General features: G+C 38.8%; 1 long non-coding RNA gene across 1 annotated transcript in view; it reads right to left on the reverse strand.

Moving 5' to 3' along the window:
* Positions 1–23175, reverse strand: part of LOC128145899 (uncharacterized) — a 72363-nt gene extending 49188 nt beyond the window's left edge. The window contains exon 1 of the long non-coding RNA XR_008236615.1: positions 23119–23175. This is a non-coding gene — a long non-coding RNA (uncharacterized LOC128145899). The remainder of the gene's footprint in view (positions 1–23118) is intronic.
* Positions 23176–23857: the final 682 nt, after the last annotated feature.

The raw sequence follows: 23857 nt of genomic DNA on the forward strand, positions 1-23857 counted from the left end.
ATCTTTAGAAAACACAAGAAAAAGGGTTCTTGGCTGGTGGAGGCTGGCAAAGCTCCAGTGAAGTCAATGGGCCTCAGCTGAGGCACTAGCCCTTTGTGAATGTTCACAGAGACTTTTTATATACTGCAGAGATGCTGGATTATGCAGAGAAATCAGGAAACCTCACTGTGTCTCCAGTTTGCAAAGGTTATAGATATTTTAGCAGTTACCAGTCATTTATGGCTAATGTACAGTTACAGTATTGGATAAAGGGAAAGACTCACTAGGCTTCGGATAACCCTGATTGCTTTACTTGACCATACATTTTCTTCACTGCATTGAGTGTAGCCCTCAATGGGTTTTAGGAGAGTCAGAGAGAGAATGTACGCTCAGGCAGATAAGTATGCATCTGGAAACTACTGCAAGCACCACCTCCTGCTTCTTGCTTTCATTTTCACTCTGGTTCTGAGGAGTTTGAAGAAAGAAATACGTACCACAAAGCTGAAGGAAAAACATTCTGTACCAAAAGCTGCAGGAGAGGACAGCCTTCCTGCAAGGAAATTTGCTATCTGAGAGAGGCCTTCAAGCCATTAGATCATCATATCTATGGGGCTGTCTGAATGTTTGATGAGCAGAGGAGGGATCCTGAGTGTAGCCTGGGGATCTGAAGACATTCTCCTTCCTACCAAATTATCTCAAACCAGCAGAAACCTTTCCATGTTGGATCTTCTAGTATCTAGAGCAAAAGCTTGAATTGATGACATTTCTGCATATATTCGCGTTACTTTTTGTTGTGGAAATTGGCCAACAGTCACAAGGACTTTCATCATTGTGCCTTTTTACCATAACCTTTTATTGCTTATCCACATCGAATCTGTCATGGATGGCCATTGCTTGCAGACAAAAATTTATTTGCCTTCCACAGTACCCTAGACTCATCCTGTGGGCTATGGAGAAGTCAAAGTTCCTCAGGAACCATCCTTCACGCCTTCACCTTTCTGTCCTCTCTGAACAGATGAAAATCAGTATGTCTGCACTAGCCACACTTAAAATGGTGACTCAGCAACGAGTAGAAGACGGACAATGAAAGAGCAAACAAAGAAAAAAACCTGACATTATAGAAAGAAACAGGGGCATCAAATGTGATAGCTGGTCCTGATCCACCCAAACAAATAAGTGGAGCCAGTTAAAGAAAACTGATTCAGCATGATCTTCATCTTAAACATCATCATATGGCTCCACCCACGATGCTGCTCACTTGCAGGAGAGTGGCCTCAGTTTAGGAATTTCCTAATAATGACACTGCATTTTCATGAGACTAAGGAAGGTCTCTCCCACTGAACTGCTCATGTGTCAGATTTAGCTTGGCCAAATCAAAAGTTTTTAATTCCAAGAGAATTGAAAAATATTTCAGGGCATGTTGTTGAATTTTAAAGTTCAGAGGTAAATAATATCAACCAGAAAGCAGTATCTGTATCATGTTAAAGCATTACCTATTTTAAAATTTAATTTTAATTTTTAATATTACTGAAAGTGAAATTAAAGTGCTATTGGTGAGAGAAAGAAACAGAAAAATTTGGCACTGCACGAGAAATACAGCTTAGTAGACTGGGAATCAGAAAAACGCAGGAAAAAAGAAGGAAAAAGGTAGGGAAAAGTGCCAAAAAAAAGAAAAGAGCATTGCATTGTAATCCAGTTCTTAACACAAAGTCATGCCTCAGTGCCCAGATGGCCAGCACCGTTAAAAGAATATTGGAGTCAAAAGCATAGGACCTTACCTCCCTTCCCACTGCAAAATAGAAGAAAAAAGAAAAAACTTGTTTGAGTGAGTCTGCAGGAGATGAAGCTTTAACTCTGCCAGAAGCAGGTACAAATGTATCTGAGTGACTGGCATCAATGTGAAAATGAGAGACATTAGAAAAAAAATATCCTCACAAATTCTTTTGGAGCAGAGGAGATCATCTAGGTTAAAAATCACACTCCTAAATACTACAAATGTAGTAAACTATTCACTGGGAGAAACTGAGCTCCAGTTCATAGTATAGAGATTTGATCAGCAGCCCCTTGAAATCAATGGAAAAAGCCCTTCTATTGCCAACAGCGCTTAGACCAGATTCCACTTACTACAAGGCAATAAGTACTGAGACTGCCCCTCTATTGAGTTCAGCGTGTATGAAGAGACAGAGTTTAAGATAGGACTCTGCAATAAACAATTTAAGGAAAAGATTTACAAAATGCCATTCTGAAGTACTGTAAACATGGACAATTCACCATAAAGCTTTGCAACAGCTGCTCTGCCCAGGGATGACAAATGCTACCTCCTCCACTGAGAGATGAAGAGAGAAATAAAAAATGTCAGCTGTTTTTACTGTGTAATGTTGCCTTCCAATCTTTGAAAAATATCAGATATTAAGAGAAACATGTGGGGAGAATGTGAGCAGGCATTCAGAAATGGAATTACCCAAAAAAAACGTTGGAGTTATTTTAAAATATCCTGTGAGAGGCATACTACCCTCACACGGCAAGGAAAGGAGAGAGAAAAAATAAAGCTATTAGAAAACTTGTTTTGTATTCCTCCAACATTGTAAAATAAAATATAACATGTGGAAAAGTGAATGGCAGAGTATGACATCTGATTGCTGTCAGACCTTGCACCCAAATGTTAAGGTTACATGTACTCTAAAAACAACAGATACAATAGATGCATTTAGAAATGGAGGAGAATGGAGTAAAAGAAAAAAAAACCCCACACTTGAACACATTTTCAGAAATGGTACACAAGCCTGGAGGATAAGCCTCTTGTGTAAATGTCATTTAGTACTTCTCAACTTTTTACCATCTTACTTTCTTTTCCTCTACATTAAACAAACTTGTACTTTTTCAATACATTCCTCATTGTTGTAAAGGGGCACTGCAGAGTTGGACTGTAGCTGTACCTCGTCATCGGCCTCTGAGGAGGTGAATATTTCCCTCCTATTGCACTCAATTCCCCCAGATATGAGAGACAGTCACATACATACAGCATCAAAATACCCACTTACAAATCGCTGTCTGCCATAACCCTGAAATGGTATTTTTATACAAAAAGTTTATTTCAATACATAGACCTCTGTTGAGTACTTTCCTACATGTAGATGTTATTTGAATAATCATTTGATGTATAACTAAAACTTTCTAAATTACATATTCACAGGGATGATTTAGTTTTACATTTCCTTTGTTTAACAGTGGATAATTATTCACATGAGCCAGGATCTGCGCCTACTGAGGCACAGGACCCTTTCCTCCTGTTGTATCTATGTCGAATTCATCCCTGGCGTAACGATGTCAGTGGAGATACACCAGGGGCAGCCCTGACGTGCTGTTCTGTCACTCTGTCTAGTAAGGCTGTGCATTGCCAGGCATCTATTTATGACATGTTGTTATAATTCCAGAACTCAGGGAATTGAATACAGTATTTTGAGTCTCAGTCTGGCAAACCACAGAAGAAACAACACGCTGGGTTTTCTGAAGCTTTCATGAAGCTTTGGCAGCATTTGCCACCAACCCTGATGCAGTGGTGTTGCTGGGGTAGGGTGATGGCATTACTTTGTGTTTAATTTTTTGGAACAAATAAGGGAACCGTTGTTTGGGTTTTGTTTGTTTGGGTTTTTGGGTTTTGTTTTTTTAATTTGAGAATACAGAAGCAAAAATGAAACTAGCAGACTGACCTGATAATAAACAAAAAATTGCAAGTACAATTTCATACTTGCAATTAAAATACCAGTAACACTGAGTTTTGGCATGGGGCTAGGGTTTCTGACATGGATCATGGTCACTGACTGTTAATCTTTCTGCCCTCAAACTAAATCATATATCCACTGCCTCAGTAACTAATGTTTCACTGCCCACCCAGCCAGATACATATTCAGTGCCTGTTGGATTAAGAAGATTTAATAAGTTGAATCCTTCCAAATCTGCCTGCAGATTTGCCATTTCCAGAAGAACAAACTAAAGCTTCACATCAGAAAGAAGAAAATGTTCCTTCAGGTCTCAGTCGTACTCCTGCAGATGAATAACTGAGATAAACTCCAGCTCCTACTCCTACCTGTACAGGGTAGAAAAAGGCACAACCCTTACTTGTGTTTGATGGAGCTGCATAATGCATTTTGTGGTGTGCAAAGTTTCAAGCCCTTCAGACCATTTTGTACTTTATGATGCAGGTCTTTGCTGTACCAAAAAAAGCATCTGAAGTGATGTAAAGTAATTCCTTTCTTGTTACACTACAGCAGAAGCCTTCCCTACTCACTCCCTGTCTGCTCTTCAGCAGGTAGCAATTTACATTTAGTTTGCCATTAGGGTAAAATATTTTTTTCTCATAATGGAGCACAGGAATTTTTTCAAAGTGACACAGGATGATGTTACCAAAAGAAAAGGTTGTGTCACATGTTTTGAAAAGGACAGTTTCTTTTACAGCCTGAAATACCACTTGCCTCTTGTGACAGTGCTGGCAAATCCCGGACTCAAGATCTCTGAAATTAGCCATTGTTTTTCTTAGGGGTTTTGTTCTCAGCTGAAACCCAACCATGAAAATGACGAGTAATTAAAAACAAACAAAGAAACAAACGAACCAACCAACCCCAACTTTTGAGTTTTGCTGCTATTGTTAATATTTTACTTGTCATCAGTGCTTGGGAGCCAATGGTCACGAGCAACATATTTCAAAATAAGTAATTTTTAAAAAATATTTATAGGCCCTATATAAATCAGCATTATTGCATAGGTGTGTTTAACAGATCCAGATTTTACTACTTCCCTGACTGCAAACACTGAATCAGGTCCACTTCTACCTTAAATTGCACCTATCCCAGAGAGGCAGCTCTTCCCACACCAAGTAAGAGCTAATGCAGAAGGTAATGCAAATAAAAGCAACCAGCAGCTTTATATATATTATGCCCTCCAGTCAGACACTCACTTCTACTGTGAATCTTCCAAACATGGTTTGAACCAAGTCTTCATCTTACTAGACATGTTTTGTACCATAAATAATTGTAGTCCCAAATGCTTCCTTGTGAGTATTTGTTCATTTGTATCTGTCGGAAAATGCTCAGCTGCCTAGAGCAAAGACACTGATTAGCGCAGAGGGAGATGTGATGAAAAGACTGGTTTCCATAGGCTCCATAAGTGACATACACAGGAAGACCTCTAGGAAAAGACCATGGAGAGAACTATTGTAAGATGAAGCAGCATGCTGTTCTGCTTCACCCATGTCAACAGAAGTGTCTTTGAGAAGCCTGGGACTGGAAATCACAGGGAGGTTTCCCTCCTCCTCAGCAACAGTACAGAACAATAGAAACTTCATACCTGCCTAATATCATGAAATAGTCATGCTTTTTCACAGCAAATACTGCTGGATGAACTTCTACAAGCAGAGACAGTTATTTTTGTTGCTTAGAATACTGTAAATATTAGCAAGCCAACCATTTAAATTAACAGAGTACCTGATTTTCTATTGCTGTTTATTTTACTGTCTTCAAACAGGAAAATGACATTTCAAGGATCAGCACTTTATTATAAACTAATACCTTTCCTAGTAACTGAGGTTTTCCTGTTATTCCCAGCCTGGCTCTCACACTGACTGAAAGGCTGAGTTAATTTCTCAGTGGAACAGCAGTGGAAGAGAGGGATAAGAGAAAGAGAACGAAATCCGAGATAAGGCTGAATAAACCCCAATTTTCTTCTGATTTGGTGAAGCCACATTCATTAACATGGTATGAATTTTAACCAGATCTTGGTAAAGAAGAGACATTTGATTATGCAAATTATTTCAGCAAGCAATGAAGAGAAGAAGTCCAAGTCTGTTTTCAAGATAATTTACATGTGACAAAGCTGGTAATTTGCTGCTTTGTGCTGGGTGATATTTCTAAAGGTTTTGTTTTGTTGAAGTCTTTGTGGTATGTTATGGAAAAGTAGGAAGAGGAGGGGACTCCACTGCACTCCAGCAGTCACACACAGCCCGGAAGCCTCACTCCTGCCATAACTCCCAGCGTCACACCAATGCTGGGCAATTAAATTTGGTGGGACTTTTGCCCTCAACTTAATAGGGTTAGACTTAAGCACTTAAAGGTGAACTTTCTCACACAGTATTATTGAAAAGGGTCTTCTTCAGAAATGACCTGGAAAAAATTAGTGACTTTCTTGCAGCTTCTGGTGACACAATGAAAGGCTTCCAGAGAACTCCACTTGTCTGGCAGAGTCTTTATGAGCAACTAAATTAATGTTTGAGTACTTCGCTGCATCAGGGCCCATGATAGGAAAGAAGAGTGTTAGGATTTCTGTTTTTATTTTTTGCTAACTCTTGACCATTTCCTAAGATTAAAGCTTCCTTTCAGTCAGAGACTTAAATTTATCACAGTTAATAATTTGTTTTCCTGTTTCTGTCCAGAAGTTGTTACATTCTTAGATTCCTATAACAAAATATACCTACTAATACTTTCGTATTGACTTAAAAGTGACGTAATACTTGACTATTTTTTTTTGCTTTTTTAAAAAATGTTTTCACTATTGATCTATTGATCTTTATAACTCATCTGAAGTAAAAGGGTAAAGTACTACGTCCCAAGAAAATGCACTACCACTCATTTTTAAACACAGCTAAAATAAAGTATCAGCAATGCAATACATGTTAGACCATAACAAATATGCTATAAGATAAATCAATGATCATAACTTCAGAGTTTCCATGCATAAAGAACCTTCTGCAAAATGTTCCTATTCTAATTTTTCTCTTTCACCTAATTCTTTTAAGGTTATCTTTATGTACACTATTATAAATTATTTTTCTACTTCAGATTTTAAATTCCTTAGAATAGAAACCAGATCTTATTTTATATCTAAAATATCACTTATTTACATTGCTAAATGGAAAGAGAGATAATAAATATGAGGCTAGCATGATCTTTCAATACTATCAGCTCAACTTTCTGCAATCTAAGTTAAAAAAGTGTGCTCTTGCAAACTCTTATCTGAACCACTGCAGAAATGGTCTGCCAATACAGTAAAATGCTACGCTGCAGACCAAGGTTTTCAGCCTTCTGTCAAGTTGCTGCGAGCTGTCGCATGGTGCCTGCAGCTCCCATGCCGCCTGTAGTGTGCTAGTTGCTGGTGTGCAGCATGCTATAGCAAGATCACTATATATATATATATAGAACATATGTATATATATATTTATAGCTTATAGGTATACATAAGATAAAAAGCTTTTTTCACTGTTGTAGCTTAGAGTAGACCCAAGGCAGCTCTAAATTATGATGTGGTGTAGTTTGAGATATTTCCTTCCCTAACATGATAGAAGCTTGTCTAACGCCTACTCTCTCAAAAGAAAAAGAGACTGGCTTGGTAAACACCATTTGCTCCTGACCTGGCAGCTGACCTTATGCTTTATGGTACATAAAGATCATACAGAATAGGCACCTACACCCCATGTGCAAAATAATTCCTTACCACTGCACTCATACAAGATACTAAGGGTACAGCAAAACATCTATCCTACGTCTGTAGAGCAGCTGTGATAGGACTGCTGGTGTGTGATCCACAGGCAGCAACAGCTATCCTCTGTGCCTGATTAGTCCTTGCCAGCCTGTGCTTGGGATGCAACATCCCTGGGTGGATGACAGGCCAGCCGATACATTAGCCAGGCTAAACATCTACTAGTTTTGTTGAAAGTCACTGAAGATTGCTGTTACAGTGCATGCAAGTTTCCTATCATTATACCTTTGTACCCTCTTGGGCTAAATCTCACTTGCCCCTGTATGCACATAAGTTTGCAATTAATGCACAAGCTGCTGTCTGCCGCAGCAGTTCTATTAACAGGTTTGAATCAGGTCACACAAGTTAAACATGTTGTTTGATAGCTAAACTATTGTGATTTCAATAGACTTTTTTCTGTAATAATAACTTCAATCAGCAATCAAGGTTTCCTTCTCAATTTTTGTTGCTCGCATTATGTGGCAGTTTAATTCATTGTATACTAATTCCAGTTGTGCATTAATTGTATGTTTCTGCACAGTAATTAACTAATCACTATGTCACTCCCTCCCTATTATGAATAACCTCATTAATTCAAGACCGAAAGCTTGGTGCCTGCTGCCATTGCTGTCAATTTTTTTGGCTCTTTCTGCTGGTTCTTGACTTATAATCAAATATGAAACTCATGTATTTTTAAATACTTTCTCTTCTGTTTCTCCCACTGAAAAATTCATTGTGCTATCAAGCCTTTTAAAATAATGTTTATTCATTATACATTTCTTTGCTAGGCAATCGAGCTGTTACAATAAAGTGTATGACTTGCTCTCTTTATAGCAGTGCTTCTGCTGTGTCAACATCTCCATTTTAATCCCAACTTTACTAGAAATTAGAATTTAGATCTAAAATTTAGCTCCAAGGTTAAAGGCTCCATCAGACATCTTTGCAAGAGGGCAAATTGCTTTATTATTACTATTAAATGATTGGACATTTTTAGGTTAAACTTGTGGACACACTCAACAATGGCAGCAGAGCTGTGCACGTGTGCCTTTAAGGTCAGAGCTTGGCCAATGGAAGCAAGTGCTGGAAGATGCCCACAGCATAGATACACAATTGTGATTAATGGGATACTTAAACCGTTAAGACTAGTCATGCACAGCACAGAAGCAAGTGCTTTGCTATTGCAGTCTGGTGACTCCTAAGCTCAGGACGAAGCATTACTTCAGAATTTGCTGAATCAAAGTCCTGTTCCTCTAAGAAATTTTATTTAAAGCAGCTTATATTTCACACAGACTATTCAGAGAGTGCTGCCTTGTCCTTTTTATGCTGAAAAGCAACAAGGGGCTTTGATTTCTGCCCCCCCCCCAAAGGCAATGAATTGAGATTCTAAAATGTGTGAACACATCCTATCAGGAGTGGATGGGAAATCTAATGATTCTGCGTATGCACATCTGTACATGCACACTTCTAACCCAAACCCACTGCAAAGCCAGGTGATGTAACTGTACTTACCAATTTTTCACAAAGAATTCAAATACTGTTTTTCCAAAGAGAAGTAAAAATGCCCAGAAGTCAAGAGACTAGTTTCTTTGCTGTTACAAGTCGCTGCAGCTCAATGTAGTTCAAAGGGAGAACGTGTAGTTACAACAGCTAAGAGACCAATGTAACTTTTTTAAAGGAAGAAGGCATTGCTCTTCAATAGAGGCTGTGAAAGCCATCCTAGAGTCCAGGAAATGTGTTATGGAATGTAGCCATCCTTTAAGAAAGATGGATTTGGTGTCTCCAGAGTATTTTCCTTTAAAAAAACCTAAATGACTAAACTAAACTAACAACTAATGACTGAAAAACTAAGAGTATATTTGGAAATTTTGGAGTGCTTTGGTTACTGCCTCTTACAGAAAGGAAAAAATGCACCTCTGCAGAAAGGACTGTTGCTAATGAACAGCATGGCTCCAGGGCTGCTAAGCATGCACAGCAACTTCTGTTTCACCACGCCACTGCACATCAACATTTATCCAAATACATATTTGTACAATAGACCATAATGGTCTGTTTGCTTTGTAACAGTCTATTTGGCTGCCCCTAAATGAGTGGTTCGGGTGCACAGTGAAAGGAGATATTATTGCTCTTGCTATTTCAGCATCTGTTCCTGTCCTAGATACTACCATTTCTCTCATTTCTGCCTCAGATGCTGCTGCTCCTGCTATTACAGCCATCAACCTCTTTTTGCATGTGCCTTCAAATCTGCCTTTTTATGAATGCCTGATGCTTTCTGCTAGTCTCTTTGGATATTTCCATTTTGCCCTCTCTTTTTTACTGTTTTTGCCATTTGTCTGAACTCATTCATTTCTGTTTCCCTTCAACTCATCCCAGTTGGAAGCCTTTACCCTGCCCATACAAACTGAATTATTTGTATTAAGAGCAGGTATAATTTTGCTCAAATTAAGTAAGAACTGGCCTGCAACATCACCACCTCGTAGAGTTCAACCGAACCTACCGTTGTGGTTCACAAAGGTGACTTTTTCTTAAAAGTATTTTTTCCCACTGCACAACTAAATACTCCTTAAGCACAAAGCAGAGAACAGGGAAATGCAGATATCTGCATAGCTATAGATGTATATAAAGAAAAGGATGACAATGCCTTGCTAGCTGAAAAGGAACTTTGCCTGCGACTTGCAATAAGTTCATTGAGTCCATACGGGCTCCTCATTAGCCTGCTCTGGTCAGCATGTACTCTGGACACCTGTGGTGGTGCTCATGCTGAAGGCAGTAACAGTCTTGTCTTGGTGGCACTAGATGAGAGGTTGCAGAGAGGGAACTATATGTATCTGTTATCCTCTCCCTCCCTTTTTCATAGGGAGAATTAAATTGTTAACAAGGGTGACATGTAACAGATTGCACTGGACAGCTGATTAACATCATGCCAGAATAAAAAAGGCAGTTTGCAGGTCTCCAAACTATCATAGCAGGTTCCCTTCAGGTTTAGTTGACATCTCTCCATCACTTATACCTAGTTCATTTGGGAGAGGCGGGGGAAAGGGAAGGTCTTTAACCATGGCCACGGAGACTGCATGAAGGAGTATGTAGAGCAGAAAAGATGGCATGCCATCAACTCGCAGCACATCTCACTTCACCCTGATTTCTTCACACAGGAAAGCCTTTATACTCCATTTTAAAAGGGAAACTGAGACACTGCAGAAAAAAAGTCACTTTGAAACAGTGATACTCTTCTGCATCCTCACACCCCAGCCTAATCTGTGCCTTGCAGACAAAATAAGAATCCAAACTGCCAAAGAGTTAATAAGAAAGCAGACTTGCAAGCATTTCCATGACTTATGCCCCAGTTACCTAGATTTCAGCATACCCAAGGATAAGCTTTAAAGATCACCAGTCCCCCTGAACACAGTCTGCCCCAAATGATCTGTATCAAATTAGTATTAAAAGCAATACAAATGCCCATATGCTTAATTGCCAGGAATTGCAGAAGCACAGTCTACGTGAAGTGCTCAGTATCTGGCACTAACCTGTAGGTTTTGGAAAGTAAGGCACAATCTTTGTTCTTCTGTGTTTACACCTTGGTCATCTGCATAACTGCTTCATTTTTAAAACACTGGATCTATAGTTAGGTTTGTGGTAGGAAGAAGAAGAAGAAGGAAAAAAAAAAACCAAACCCAAACCATTGCCAGCCTGGCTGCATGATGTGCCATAATGTTTACTGCCCTTTAAGGTCAGAACAAACTTTTTATATTCATTGAACTGCTTCAAAAGAAAACTGATCACACATACTGTAACTACAGATTAGCTAAGCCTTATTCGATGAAAGAATAACACTGGGAAAGCCACTACAGGATTTGTAGAAACTTTGACCTTTGTATGTTTGCCTTAAGGCAAGTTATTTAAAGCAATTTGTTGTGCTCATTGGAATAAGAGGATATTCCATTAATATAATCTCAGGGCAAAACTGGGTTATCATGATTTCAAGAAGTAACAATGTTGTTAAAATGGATTAATTTGTTACATATGATTAAGTTACAAGTTCCTACATCAGACATCCCAGAGCAAAGCTAGGGGTAAAACTTGATGGGGTATTAGAAAAACTCAGGGTTTGAATTTAGTTTTGGAAAAAAAATTACTATGACTATTTTTGGATCCAGGTCCTATTTCACCTTAACTGCAGGCTTTATAAATAAAGATGTTTTATAAAAACAAACCTTACTTTCCTTAATTCAAATCTTTCTCAACATAACACTTAGGACTCGGATGCACAGGAAAAGCCTCCTGTTTTTAGATTGGATCCATATCTATCCTAAATAAACCACCATTTACATCAATCTCGGCAAACTGTTTGCCTGTTTCTCTGCAAGTAGCTTTTCAAATTAAATTACAACAAAGTAATTGTTTCTATTGACACTGTGTGTCTTTGCACTGGGGAGGGGAACAGACATTATTTGTTTATTGAAAAAACACTGATGGCATTTTTCTCAGCACAACATCACATTTAATTTTATATATTAAAACTGAGTTTGAAATTCTGCACCTATATTAATGTCAGCTGCAAATATTTTCTGAAGCAAACCTTGACTGAATGAGATGCAGGCAGCAAAAAAAAGGGCAGATAGCACCAATGAACTGAATCTGTGCTTGTTCTAGTCAATCTTCACCTAGTGTCTCACAATACGAGGTGTAGCAGCAATACAGGCTCTGGCAGTTCAACAGAAAAGAACTGGCAGCAGTGGAGTGACAAATAAGTAGAATTCACCTTCATTCCTGTGCGTGAACACAGACGATGCTGGTGACAAAGAACCATCAGGCAGTTGGCAGCATTTACCAGCAGGTCACAGCCAGTGAAAGACTGCCATGCCACAGCAAGCCTGCAAACCCAGCTCCTGGCTGCACTGTTTCCCCTGCTCTCCCTTTCCTGCTTACATTGGGATTGACTTTGAAGAAAAGTCTCTCACAGGAAACTTTGGCTGTCAACCAAGTTGTGTTTCTGTGAAAGAAATGCTATTCTTCTGCACTCAGACCATGGCAGGCTAGAAACAGGCTGGGAACTGGTTGTGGACAACTGGATTTGAATCCTCCAGCATATAGATACTTATTTATCAATTTCTCCAAAATAACTCCACATAAAAAAAAATGGCCCACAAGGAAAAGAAAAACCTCAGTAGATATAGTTACAGTTGATACAAGTGAAACATCATCAGTTTGGCCTAGAGTTAATGGGACTGCATCTCCCCAAACCAAGCACGAATTAAAGAATGAAGGCAGTGAAAGCGTCAGAGAAATAAATCACTAAATTTTGTGCTCCTCTCCTATCCAGGACACAGCTGACAGTGTTTGTTGCATTCCTGCTGTATCCACTTCACAACAGACATAAATTCTTTGGTGGCCTGTATAATAACTATCTATCAGAGACAGTTAAGATTTTAAACAAAATTAAGACTGCTCACAGCAAGCCAGATGAAGATATCAGACAATCATTGACCTACAGATCTCAGAAAACACACAGAACAATGTTTACAGAGCCTCAGATGATTAGCTGAACCACAGTAGTAAGGCATAATGCACTTGGAATAAAAGTTTCAGTCCTATTGTCCCCACATTCCTGTTTTCTTTTCCTCCTCCTGTATTAAAGATGTGGGGGTTTGTTTTGCTAGAGGACATACATGCTGTTAAGTCTGCTTGCTTTCTCTATTAATAGACTTCACAGGACAGATCAAATTTCAAAATAACTTTGGCAAGTGACAGCAAAATGCAGAGAACCAGGTAAATGGGTTGTGTATAGTTCATTTTTGGACAGTAGATTATCAAAAGAAAAAGTTGTTTTGAGTTAGAAAGGATCAATCGGGAAACATAGTATAGGAGGTACAAGGACTGGGCTAAACCCTAAAGACTCTCCTTCCGGAGCTTGTCTTCGCTGAACTGCTCCTTCCCGTAACCATGTGTTCAAGCCAGCCTAATTCAGGCAGCGAAGCATAGATCTGGACCACTGAGTGATGCTATTTGCAGCACAGGACAATTGTGTTAACCAATGATGAACTGCATAAACTCAGCTGCAGCCTGTAGTTTCACCTCATCAGTTGTACCAGCTCTGGGCACAGTCTAATTAACTTGCTATTGCCGATCCTAGCTAGGCAGTTTCCTATTGCCACCTCACTACAAATTCTAGACTGATTTGTTCCCTAATCTGGACCATTTCACAATGTTGTTTTTGAAAGCATTTAAACCAGCAAAAATCTAGGGCAGGACTTTGCTAGTGGATGGGAGTAAGACAAAGAAGCAAATTCAGACTCTGGCTCACTGAAAGGACATAACCTTTGGGTTTTTCCTATAATTCTATTTTGATAACCTCTGATGCTAAATCAATATGGAATCACTATAAAGTGCTATAAACTTGCAATGTGTTTTCAAAGAACACAGTAACATTGCAATATTATTAGGTGCTAACATTAGAGATTCTTTTTTAACCTCAATTCTGAGGTCAATCTATAGAGCTTTAAGGCCGGATAGAAAGAACAGACAGACTTGTCTTGTTATCATCTAAATCACACCACATATCATTTGTGCCCACAGTCTTAAAGTGGATGAAGTATCTGCACTGCAGTTTACCAGTATTATTCAGAATGCAAAGTGACTTTCACCCCGTTCTCTCTTGCTTACAAAGGTCAGTTTTGTAAAACTTGTCATCTTGATTGATATTCTAATGTCATTTTTTTATAAATTGTTTTGTTGATATATGTAGCCATTTGCAGTTGATGTTTTTCTCCAGATTATTGAGAAAACTGAAGTTCGCAACAAGTGCTAAACAGTGATGACGACCATCAACATCTGCCTTGAAGAAGGAGATCTAATGTCCTTCCTGAAAGGAACCACAGCCTGTCTAGCTCTAAGGAGTCTCTTCTTCAGGCTAGAGACCCAGTTACCACATAGAGGTCACCTTTTCTTTTCAGGAAGGCAACTGAGAAACTGCCAAACCACAGAATTTTGGGCCCTTGTTTCATATTTCCAGCCAGGGAACCATGCACGCAGGCTTCCTGCTGTGCCATGCAACCCTCTGGGCACCACAGGTAATGGAAGCGTATCCACAGTGCTCCTGCTGAACACCCAATGCAGCCCTGAATTTGCTGCTTGGCAACATCTCGTGGCACCTCTGAGATGCTGCCAGTGGGAATGTGCCAGCTCATCTGCTCCTCTCATGCATGGCTGAAGCTTTACCAATACTAGCCCAGAAGCTTGTGGCAAAATGGTTTCTTTTAATTGGAAAAGGCAGATTCATCAAAACTAAATCCCTACAAGACCATAAATTTTGGTCCTCTCACATAGAAATATTTTCATGTCTGCGATAAAACTTTTGGTCAGAATGAGATCTCATAATACTCACAAGTTCCCTGTGCTTACTAAGATAAGAGATACCCGAGATCAAACACTGCCCCCGCCCTCACCCTTACCCCACCTTTTGTGTTCTTCAGCATGGACACTTGAAAATACCTATTCCTTGTCTTAGCAAGCTCCCAGAGCAGACATAAATGAATAGTGAGGAAAGAAAAATCCTCATTTCATTCTGACGTGAAAGAGGATTTTTTTTTGAGTCTTGACAAAACCACACATTCCTAAAAGCCAATCAATGTTAATAAAAACATTATGCATTCAAAAAGCACTATTTCAATAGGCTGAGAGGGTCAGAAGGACAACAGTTATTACAGCATTAACTTAGTTTGAAATTCTAGGAAGATACGAAGATTTACTGAGGAAAGGATCATTTACAAACTCGATAGATAATGCATAAACACAATTTTAACATTCTTTATAATGCTTATTGCAGGATTTGAACTAAGGACTCTCTCACATGTCCAAAATAAGTCTCGAACTTCTGGACAAGAAGTGGCTAGATAAAAATTTAATAAATATAAAAATGTTAGAGGTCTCAACATATTGCCTTTCTTTCAAAACCTGTTCTTTCCTACTTTTAGTCCTAGCTCTTGTTTTCTAGGTCTGTATATGAAAATGTGTGAGGAAAAGAAAAAGATTCAAAACACGCTCAAGCTAAGTTGGAAAATAAATGTCAAAAGACAAAGAGGTAAAAATCAATACATTTCAAATGTAAAGCTACATATTCTCTTAACATGACATTAATTCAAAAATTGGCTGCCATTCAACTGAAAAGTAAGTCTGTCTTTCCTCTCTAATCCTAGTAAGGCTTGTTCTATTAATACATTGTACCTTTTTTCTGAGCACTGTCTCAGTGCAAAGCTTCAGCCTTGTTTTGTTTAAGTACTCTCCTGGAGTTCTTTATACCACTTTATTGCCTTTGGAAAACTGGATGAACAGCCCCCCAAAAGCCAGCAAATTACTCTGGACATTCCTTCTAACTGCAGATGTTCCCTAATATTTCCCAAACAAGCAAAATAACAAGTGAAGCTTAATTTCACCCATGACTATTTACCAGCAATTTTCTGGTGCAAACCAGATACATTTATTTTACATTTTTGGGAATAACAGAGGAAGTGCGTAGTAGCAGTAATGCTTACAAGTTTCAGTTTCACTCCAAAGAGGTCCTCTGGGCTTCCCTTCAAGAAGAATGACCACCAAGAACCAATCAGAATCACTTGAAGATTAACGTGACTAATTATTTGTCATTCTCTTTTCCTTTGTAAAATTCGGGATGTTAACAGCAAGCTAGACCATATGCCCCCAGATCCCACACTGAGTTTCATAATCATATGCACACATAAGATATGTTTTGTCTTTGTTTAAATGTATCCTTGATTACTCCTCTTACTGCAAACTACAGACCATGGGTAGCAACTGCAATCAAGCTAAGAGTGCTACAGAAAGAATATCTGTATTAACTGTACACAGTAATTACTGCATGCATTTTATCGCTGTTTACTTCAATATAGCTAATTCTCATTAAGAAGCAAATTTACTGAGTCACAGCAATTTGAAGGAAGAAAGTTTGTGACTCAAGAGCACATACTGATTGGGTGCTCTAACATTTATTTGGGACCGGACCAAGGTCCTTCGCCTCAGTGCCCGCAAGTGCCACTCCGCAATACTCTTGGGCTGTCTTGCATCCGAATGGGAAATGTCCCCATTATGACATAGTTCTATGAAATCTTTTCTTGTCTTATGTGCCTTTCCATGGAATACTCCTTAAGGTATTTCCTACCCTAATAGCAGATAACCACAGTTTCAAGAAAACTATTATCTTTATACATAGGGACAGCACAATATGACTACACTACATGATGGCAGTACAATAAGCGAACAGCGTCTGCCTGTCAAGAGCAGTTTGTTAGCCCCATACCACACTTTGTGGAAGAATCACTGGTTCACAAAATCACAGCCAGTGTGTCAGTCTAGGCATGCTGTCTAGATGCTCTATATTTAAGCTGGAAAATCATTAGCTATTTTTATTATTAAACTATATCCCTTCTGGAGCCAATACCTTGTCTTTTGCAAGGAGAAAAGCAGAAAAATGTATAATCAAGGAAAGAGGCTGAAGAGGTGGATGCTTAACAGTGTTACAGACTTTCTTTAATTAAAGCCTCTCTTAACCTGCTCTTAATCAAAGCAAATGGCAAGTGGCATGCTCAGCAGATGGGTACAGCTGTGCATAACAACCATGCAGGTGTTTAATTTTATATTTGGCAAGTACAGTAAGCAGCATTCAAACATTTGAGAGTGAGGGGGTGGTTAGTGAGGGAGGGTTTTGAAGACACATGCCACTGAAAGAGGGAGATTATTCTGCCACTATTAAGTTACTCAATCGACTTCACTACTTCTGTGTTAAATCCCAGTTTGAATTACAGGGGCAGATGTATAATCTGTGAGGCTTTCCAGAGCAATCCCTCTCTCTTGCCCCCCCTCCTTTTTTTTTTTTCTGAAGGCTAACTGTATTGAAATGCAGCTTTCTGTGTTCTCACATACCAGAAGCAGTTCTTATTCTTTGTCTCCTATTCCCAGTACAAAAGACACTGAATGAGTCAGAGGAGACAGAAACAAACCCATCCTAGGCAGAAATTTATCACTGACAGAGCCAGGAGCTCTAGAAACATGTGAAGAAGGTAGTGAGAGAGGTTGCATGAACAGAGAAAAGAAACCCAAATGAAGGACTTTCCAGACAAAGTGCAAATCCAGAAAAGTAATTATTGAGGTTGTCACAGAATAAGAAAAAAGAGTATTCATTTTAACTAGAAGTCTGCCACAAATATAATTAAAATGAAAAACAGTAATTCAAGACAAAGCCAAGTAAGGCTAAATTTTGCATTTCATGAACAGCACCCCTGCACCCCCAGTAATTCACAGTATCATTTACCTGCAAGAACAAAATGGAATAAGGCCAGGTAAGTGAGACACAGGGAAAATGGCAAGTATTTGGCATCTTCCATATAAAATATAACAAAGGAAGGAATTTTGGCAAAGCAAAGGATCAGCATAAAAACCCAGCTTGAAAGGGAACATTACTGAAAGGTAGAAGTGGCAGTACCATCATCTGCATCAATAGATATTATCCAGACATTTGTTACAGCTACAGATAAGGAAAGAGGCAGAATGTGGATGAGGCAGAATGTGCAATTTCAAAGCGTGCAAGGCAGTGTTGATGTTAAGGTGATTCAGAGACTGCTGCTATTACTTTTTCACTCATTTTCACATACTACAGCACATTAAAGGTTAGCTAAAAATAGATTACACACTTTCTTAATATTGCTTTCCCGCATATTCCCCTGATATACTATACTCTTTCAAATTAGAATAGAAATATCCAGCAGACTCCCTCTGTGTTTTTCCATGCAAAGAAAGAAGTTCAAATACCCTTGTTAACAATCTGAATATAAAGAGGAATGGAGCTGCTTAAGAATTCCTTCCATCAGTATTTCTCAGACTTACTGAAAATACAATCCCCCTTTTGGCTCTCTGTTTCTATCTGCTTGCAAAGTCTGAGACAGTTGGTGGAATATTTTCAACACTTTAAAGCTTTTTCTTCTACTTTCCAGTGCCTTTGGCATGCTTCTGTAGTGTTCAAGAAGTGGTATGGCACTGCGGAGGCACCCCACAGCTGGAGAAACAGTGACTTGGATGACTATCATGTTCGAAGCATATAGGAGTTTAACACAGGAATTACTGAATAAGGTTCCTTGTACTAAGCTGAATATTTATAAACATATAGGACTCTTTCTTATGCAATAAAAGAAATATTTGTTTTGCTTTCAGTCAGATTAATTGTTAATGCACCCAACTCCATAAACACTTCAGGTGCTCTTCAGGTGACTGTGATTCCTGTGGTAATGAGTGATACATCACCCAGAGTCCCATAACAAGTCCTGTGCCAAGAAATTAAACAGATCCACAGGTGAACTGCTAAAAGATCAAGTTCCGAGAGCACTGCTGTGAACAATTTCCCTTTTCTGGCTTTAGTTTTTACAGTCTGGAGGGGGAATCTTCTGCCACTGTTGAGAGATACATTTGTGAATTTAAAATAGAAGGTTCTGAATGCAAGGATTCAGAAGACCAAGGTACCCAATAGACCAAAATATTTCCCATATATCATTATTGTGAGTATCACTAAATACTTGCTACTAGGAAAAGAAGCTTTCTATGGAATAACATTACACAGCAATTCCTAATTAAATTCATCTTCACCTTAAATACCCAACCTACACATTTGCATTTTCTCATGATATCACTGAAACTGAAGAGCCCAGAACTTGAAACACATTTTAACAGTCTTCCTGTTATTCCTAATAGCCAGAATTCAAAGATCAGTGAACACTCTTCCCAAAGAATACTGATCAAATTAATTATTATCAGCTAGTTTGTTACACAGATGATAACCATCTATAAAACTACTGTCCAATAGTAGTAGGTTCTTCAACTACCAATGAAGCAAATAAGGTTACCCTTAGGTTTTAAAGTATCTAGTTTATCTTAAAAAGATCTCGCTGCTGTCTCTGTTGAGGCAAGGACCACATTGTGGCACTTTTGAAGGGCTCTGCTGCAGAACTGCTCTATACCTAGCAGCACAGAGCTCCTCCAGAAACTGACAGGAGCCACACTGTGATACCCACTGGTATCTCCCACCAGAACAAGATTATTAGTGCTACATAATATAGCAGGTGAGGAATGTGTTTGCACAAATAAACCTACTTAACTTTTCCTGACTGAATAAAACTAGACATGTCTATATACAGAACAGTTTATATCTGTTTGATGAAGCAAACTATTCTTTCATTTGAGGTCAATCCAATCCAATCCAAACCATTTAACATTAGATTTCCAATACTGAATTTCCAACACGAACAGTACAATCAATTACAATCATTAAAAATGTTGGTAACTTTTCCTAAGTAAGTATTTTTTATTTTAAAATTTGTCAAGATAATTGCCTGGGTGATTTTCAAATGTAAGTTTTTGATAGCAAGCATGTTAAACATGGAAGAGCAGTTGAGAAAGGGCAAAATTAAAATAATAGTGTGACTTGCTTTACCTATAGGCTGTAGAATAAACAAAGTCCAAAGGACCATTATACTCAAAACACATACATGTGAGACAAAGGTTTAATTCATCACGCATTCCTTAAAAACACAAACTTTATTTAGTCAGCATTTTGATTTCCAAAATTTTTCCTGTTCTATTTCTGCAATCATAACATGATTTTGTTAAATATTTAAAGGCTTCTGTCTCAGCAATAAGCAAATTGTCTATTTGTATAGCAGATGAAGCAGTAGTTATACCTTGGAAAATTACAAATATAAACAGAATAAGCATTCAGGTCAAAATAAAAATAAAATTAGAGTCTAGAAATGTTTGTAGGAAATAGCACAATTTCTATTTACCAAATTCATGTAGAATTAAAGCGGAAGAAGCCGTGTGTCCAAAGCTAACTTTTATGACAACCTATACTTCCATAAATATTTATTATCAATACAGCATATCTAACCAGCTAAACCATTCTAGCCATATTTGCATTTCAGGGTGATTATTTTTGCAGCTAGCATATTAATTTCCTTGAAATGCATAATTTATTATGGTTATTTTTCATTTCTCCCTTGTGTGTATTTTCAAGAAAATGGTGTCCTAAGGCTTGAATAATTACCAGCCGAATACTAGATAGTTACCTTGATCTTTGCTCAAGATACATGTATGTGTGTGTGTTATCAGGGCTTCCTAGTATTTTCTCCAGCAGACAATATTAGATAAGACTAGAAAATAAAGCTACAAGGTGATTGAAATTTTTTTTGAATCAAGATGATTCAAAGTTTCAATACCAACAGTATGCAGTTATATAGGGGTATCCCTTTTGGTCTCTGCGGATTATTTGGGGCTATAATTTCAATTTACATTCTCTAATTTTGTCACAGACAGAGGCAGAGCTGGGTGAAACACAGGTAGGATACTGTAGGGCCCATCTTGAGTGAAAGAGGACTGCAGTCATGGGAAGCAACTTTTCAAGTTTAAAAAAAAAAATCATGACGACTCCAGCAGATGCTGCTATTTTTGAGGGGCATTTCAAGTTTGGTACTAGCACATCCCATTTGTCCTAGCAGCACACCTCTTCCGTGACTGCCTCCATGCAGAGGACCCACAGCCTCTCACCCCACACGGCTTCTCGGGTAAGAGATCAGCACTGGCAGCCACAGACTTAGCAGTACTCTATGGGATATACCACACTGTTCTTGATTTGAAGTGGATTATACTTTTGGTTGAAAACAGGGAGAAAGGGGAGAGGAAAAAAAGAATAGCAAAGGCTAATACAATAGCTAGCCTTCTAGTGAGCAGTACTATGGTCATGGGCACTGAAACTCTCTGTTCTTGATATTTTTATCTTCTACTCTTAAAGCCGCTTGATTTTGTTCCATGTGTTTAGAGCAAAATCTATAAAAATGGCCTTAAAATGGGCACATTTGAAAATTTTATTCTTCAGTTTGCCCATCCCATTTGGCTCTGGGCAGAAGCAAAGCCAGGCTCAGCACAGCTGAGGGAACGCAATGGCACAGGCAGCAAGCGGGAATGCTCTGGGCTCCCACTGACCCACTTCTGTCCCCAGGGACCTGCCAGTGGCAGATCCACGCTGGGTCTGAAGGAGTGCACTGGGCCAGAGCCGGCATGCAGGCTCCCACTTCCACTGCTAGCCCAGAATTGAACACACTGATAAACACGACCTACTGGGAAAAAGACAGCCTATATTCTATAGAGGAAAAATTATGTGTCTTACAACCGGTGTCCTGTGACGGACACTTCTGAAGGAAAAGTGGATAAGGGGCATCAATGATTAGAGGATACCTGGAGCAATGAAATGCTTTCAGGGAGATTCCTCAAAAATAAACAAGCAATCCAACCCCCCAAAAATCTTCTGTAGGAATGATCACATGAACCCAAATATAGACCACCTGTGAACATACAGTACCCCTTTGTTCAGAGACATCCATTGTAAAGGTGGGACAAACGGGGTAAGGAAACTGTATGCCTCCCCTGCTTTTCTGCCACCACAGGGCCCTGCCTCTCTGTCTGCCCCGTGCCCATGGTGCCCAACCTCCTCTCAGCTTTTCAGCGTTGCAGCCCATGTGCTGACTCCGGCTGCACTTCCTTCCATGCTGCCTCATGTCTCGCTGCCCAGATGCCACCTCCAACCCCTCTGGACGAGAATTAGGAAGATGCTCACCCTCCTTAATTATTAACCTCAAAAGACAACAATCTTTTGGGGACCTTCTGAGTGTGAAATAAGCTGCTTCTTGCTCTGCTTCAGTTAAGCTGCTGAGCGTCAAAGTTTTTGGAAAATGTCAGAATCTGAGTATTTATTATAGTTCAGTACAGACACTATGCTTTATATGCAGTGTTACTGTCTCCCTGCTTCAGCAGATAACATACAAACTGCAAATGGATATGCAAGTCAGCTCTTCCAGAGGGCAGAAAAATGCATTTTCTTCACTGTAAACTACATGTAAACATAAAATGGCAACTACCCAGGCAGCAAATGGATTTCTCTTTCCTTTTAAACATGCAAAACATATGCTGATACAGTAACCAACGCATAAGAGTACAAATTGCATATCTACTACTGCTGTTTCTTACATGAACTTCGTAAGTATGACTGTTAAATATAAACTTGCACCAACTTCTAGGCCTTAAACCTGTCAGCTTTCCTTATAATCATCTTAAACATTTAAAAAAATTCAGAAGGTTTTCATAAGGACTAAAGCATTAGCAGTTACAGCATAAGCTGAAGATGGAATTTACTGCTATCATTCTGCATCTCATGTTTGCACAAGACTAATCGATTAAGACATTCCTAGATGGTTTTAACATTAAACAGGATCTATAGAATGACAGTCTGAATTTTTAATACTCATACAGTCACAGAAGAGTGGCATCAGTAAGACAAAATGTATGAGTAAGTGGCATTAGAATGCACTGGCAATGCATCCAAAAAGTTATTTTTAAGGACCGCGACAAGAAATATTCCAATTAGGCCAGGTAAATTACCAGAATGTAACCATCATTACTGAAAAGAGAACTTCACTTGTTACCATAAAAAGAATTCATCATACAGACTGGAGAAATATATACTCTTTGGACTTATTATTAAAATAAATGTAACAAGTTATAATTAAACAGGTCTTCAATTGCAATAATTACCTAGAAACACTGAACAGATGAGCACAGGTGAACAGTACACACATCAAAGCACGCAGCGAAGAAAATGGGAATAAATGCCTGCTCTCTCTTTTAAATGCTGTGTCTTCAAGTAAGCAACCTGATGTCAGCTCAACCAACCAGCATAGTTGATGTAATTAAACAATGATACAGGTTTATTATATAACCAAATGGAAAGCCGTAGACAGGTCTGAACAGCACTAAAAGAAGATTTAATTAAGTTTGCAGAAGATCTAATTATGCAATGCTGGAACCAAAGTGTATGAACTGGATCTGTTCTGCTCTGACACTTCTTTCCAGCTTTTTATTCTAGAATTTCAAAGATTATTTTTAAAATGATAAAGGAGGAAAAAGGAGCAGTTAGTCTTAAATAATGAATTTTTCATATCAAAAATCAGCACCAAAAAAGAAAGGTACTCTGCAACAGAACAAATGGCAGCTGCACCAGAGACAAGCTTTTATATTTAACCTCTCAGCAAGCAGAATATTCATTGCTTTTCATAAAAAGAAAGTGTGAAAATCTAAGCAAATCTCATAGTTAAATCCCCCTTCCTAATGCATTTCAGGTTGACAAACACACCCCTAAAGTCACTGACATCAGTGTAGTTCAGCTGACAAGCTCCTGCAGCCCTCCTGCGGCCCACCCAGTGATTAGCCAATTCCCTTGTCCCTTTCCCTGCTCTGCTGTTGGCACTCTGTCATCTCCCCACTGCCAGTGGGC

The sequence above is a fragment of the Harpia harpyja genome, chromosome 9, assembly GCF_026419915.1.
Source record: "Harpia harpyja isolate bHarHar1 chromosome 9, bHarHar1 primary haplotype, whole genome shotgun sequence".
NCBI classification, from domain to species: Eukaryota; Metazoa; Chordata; class Aves; order Accipitriformes; family Accipitridae; genus Harpia; species Harpia harpyja.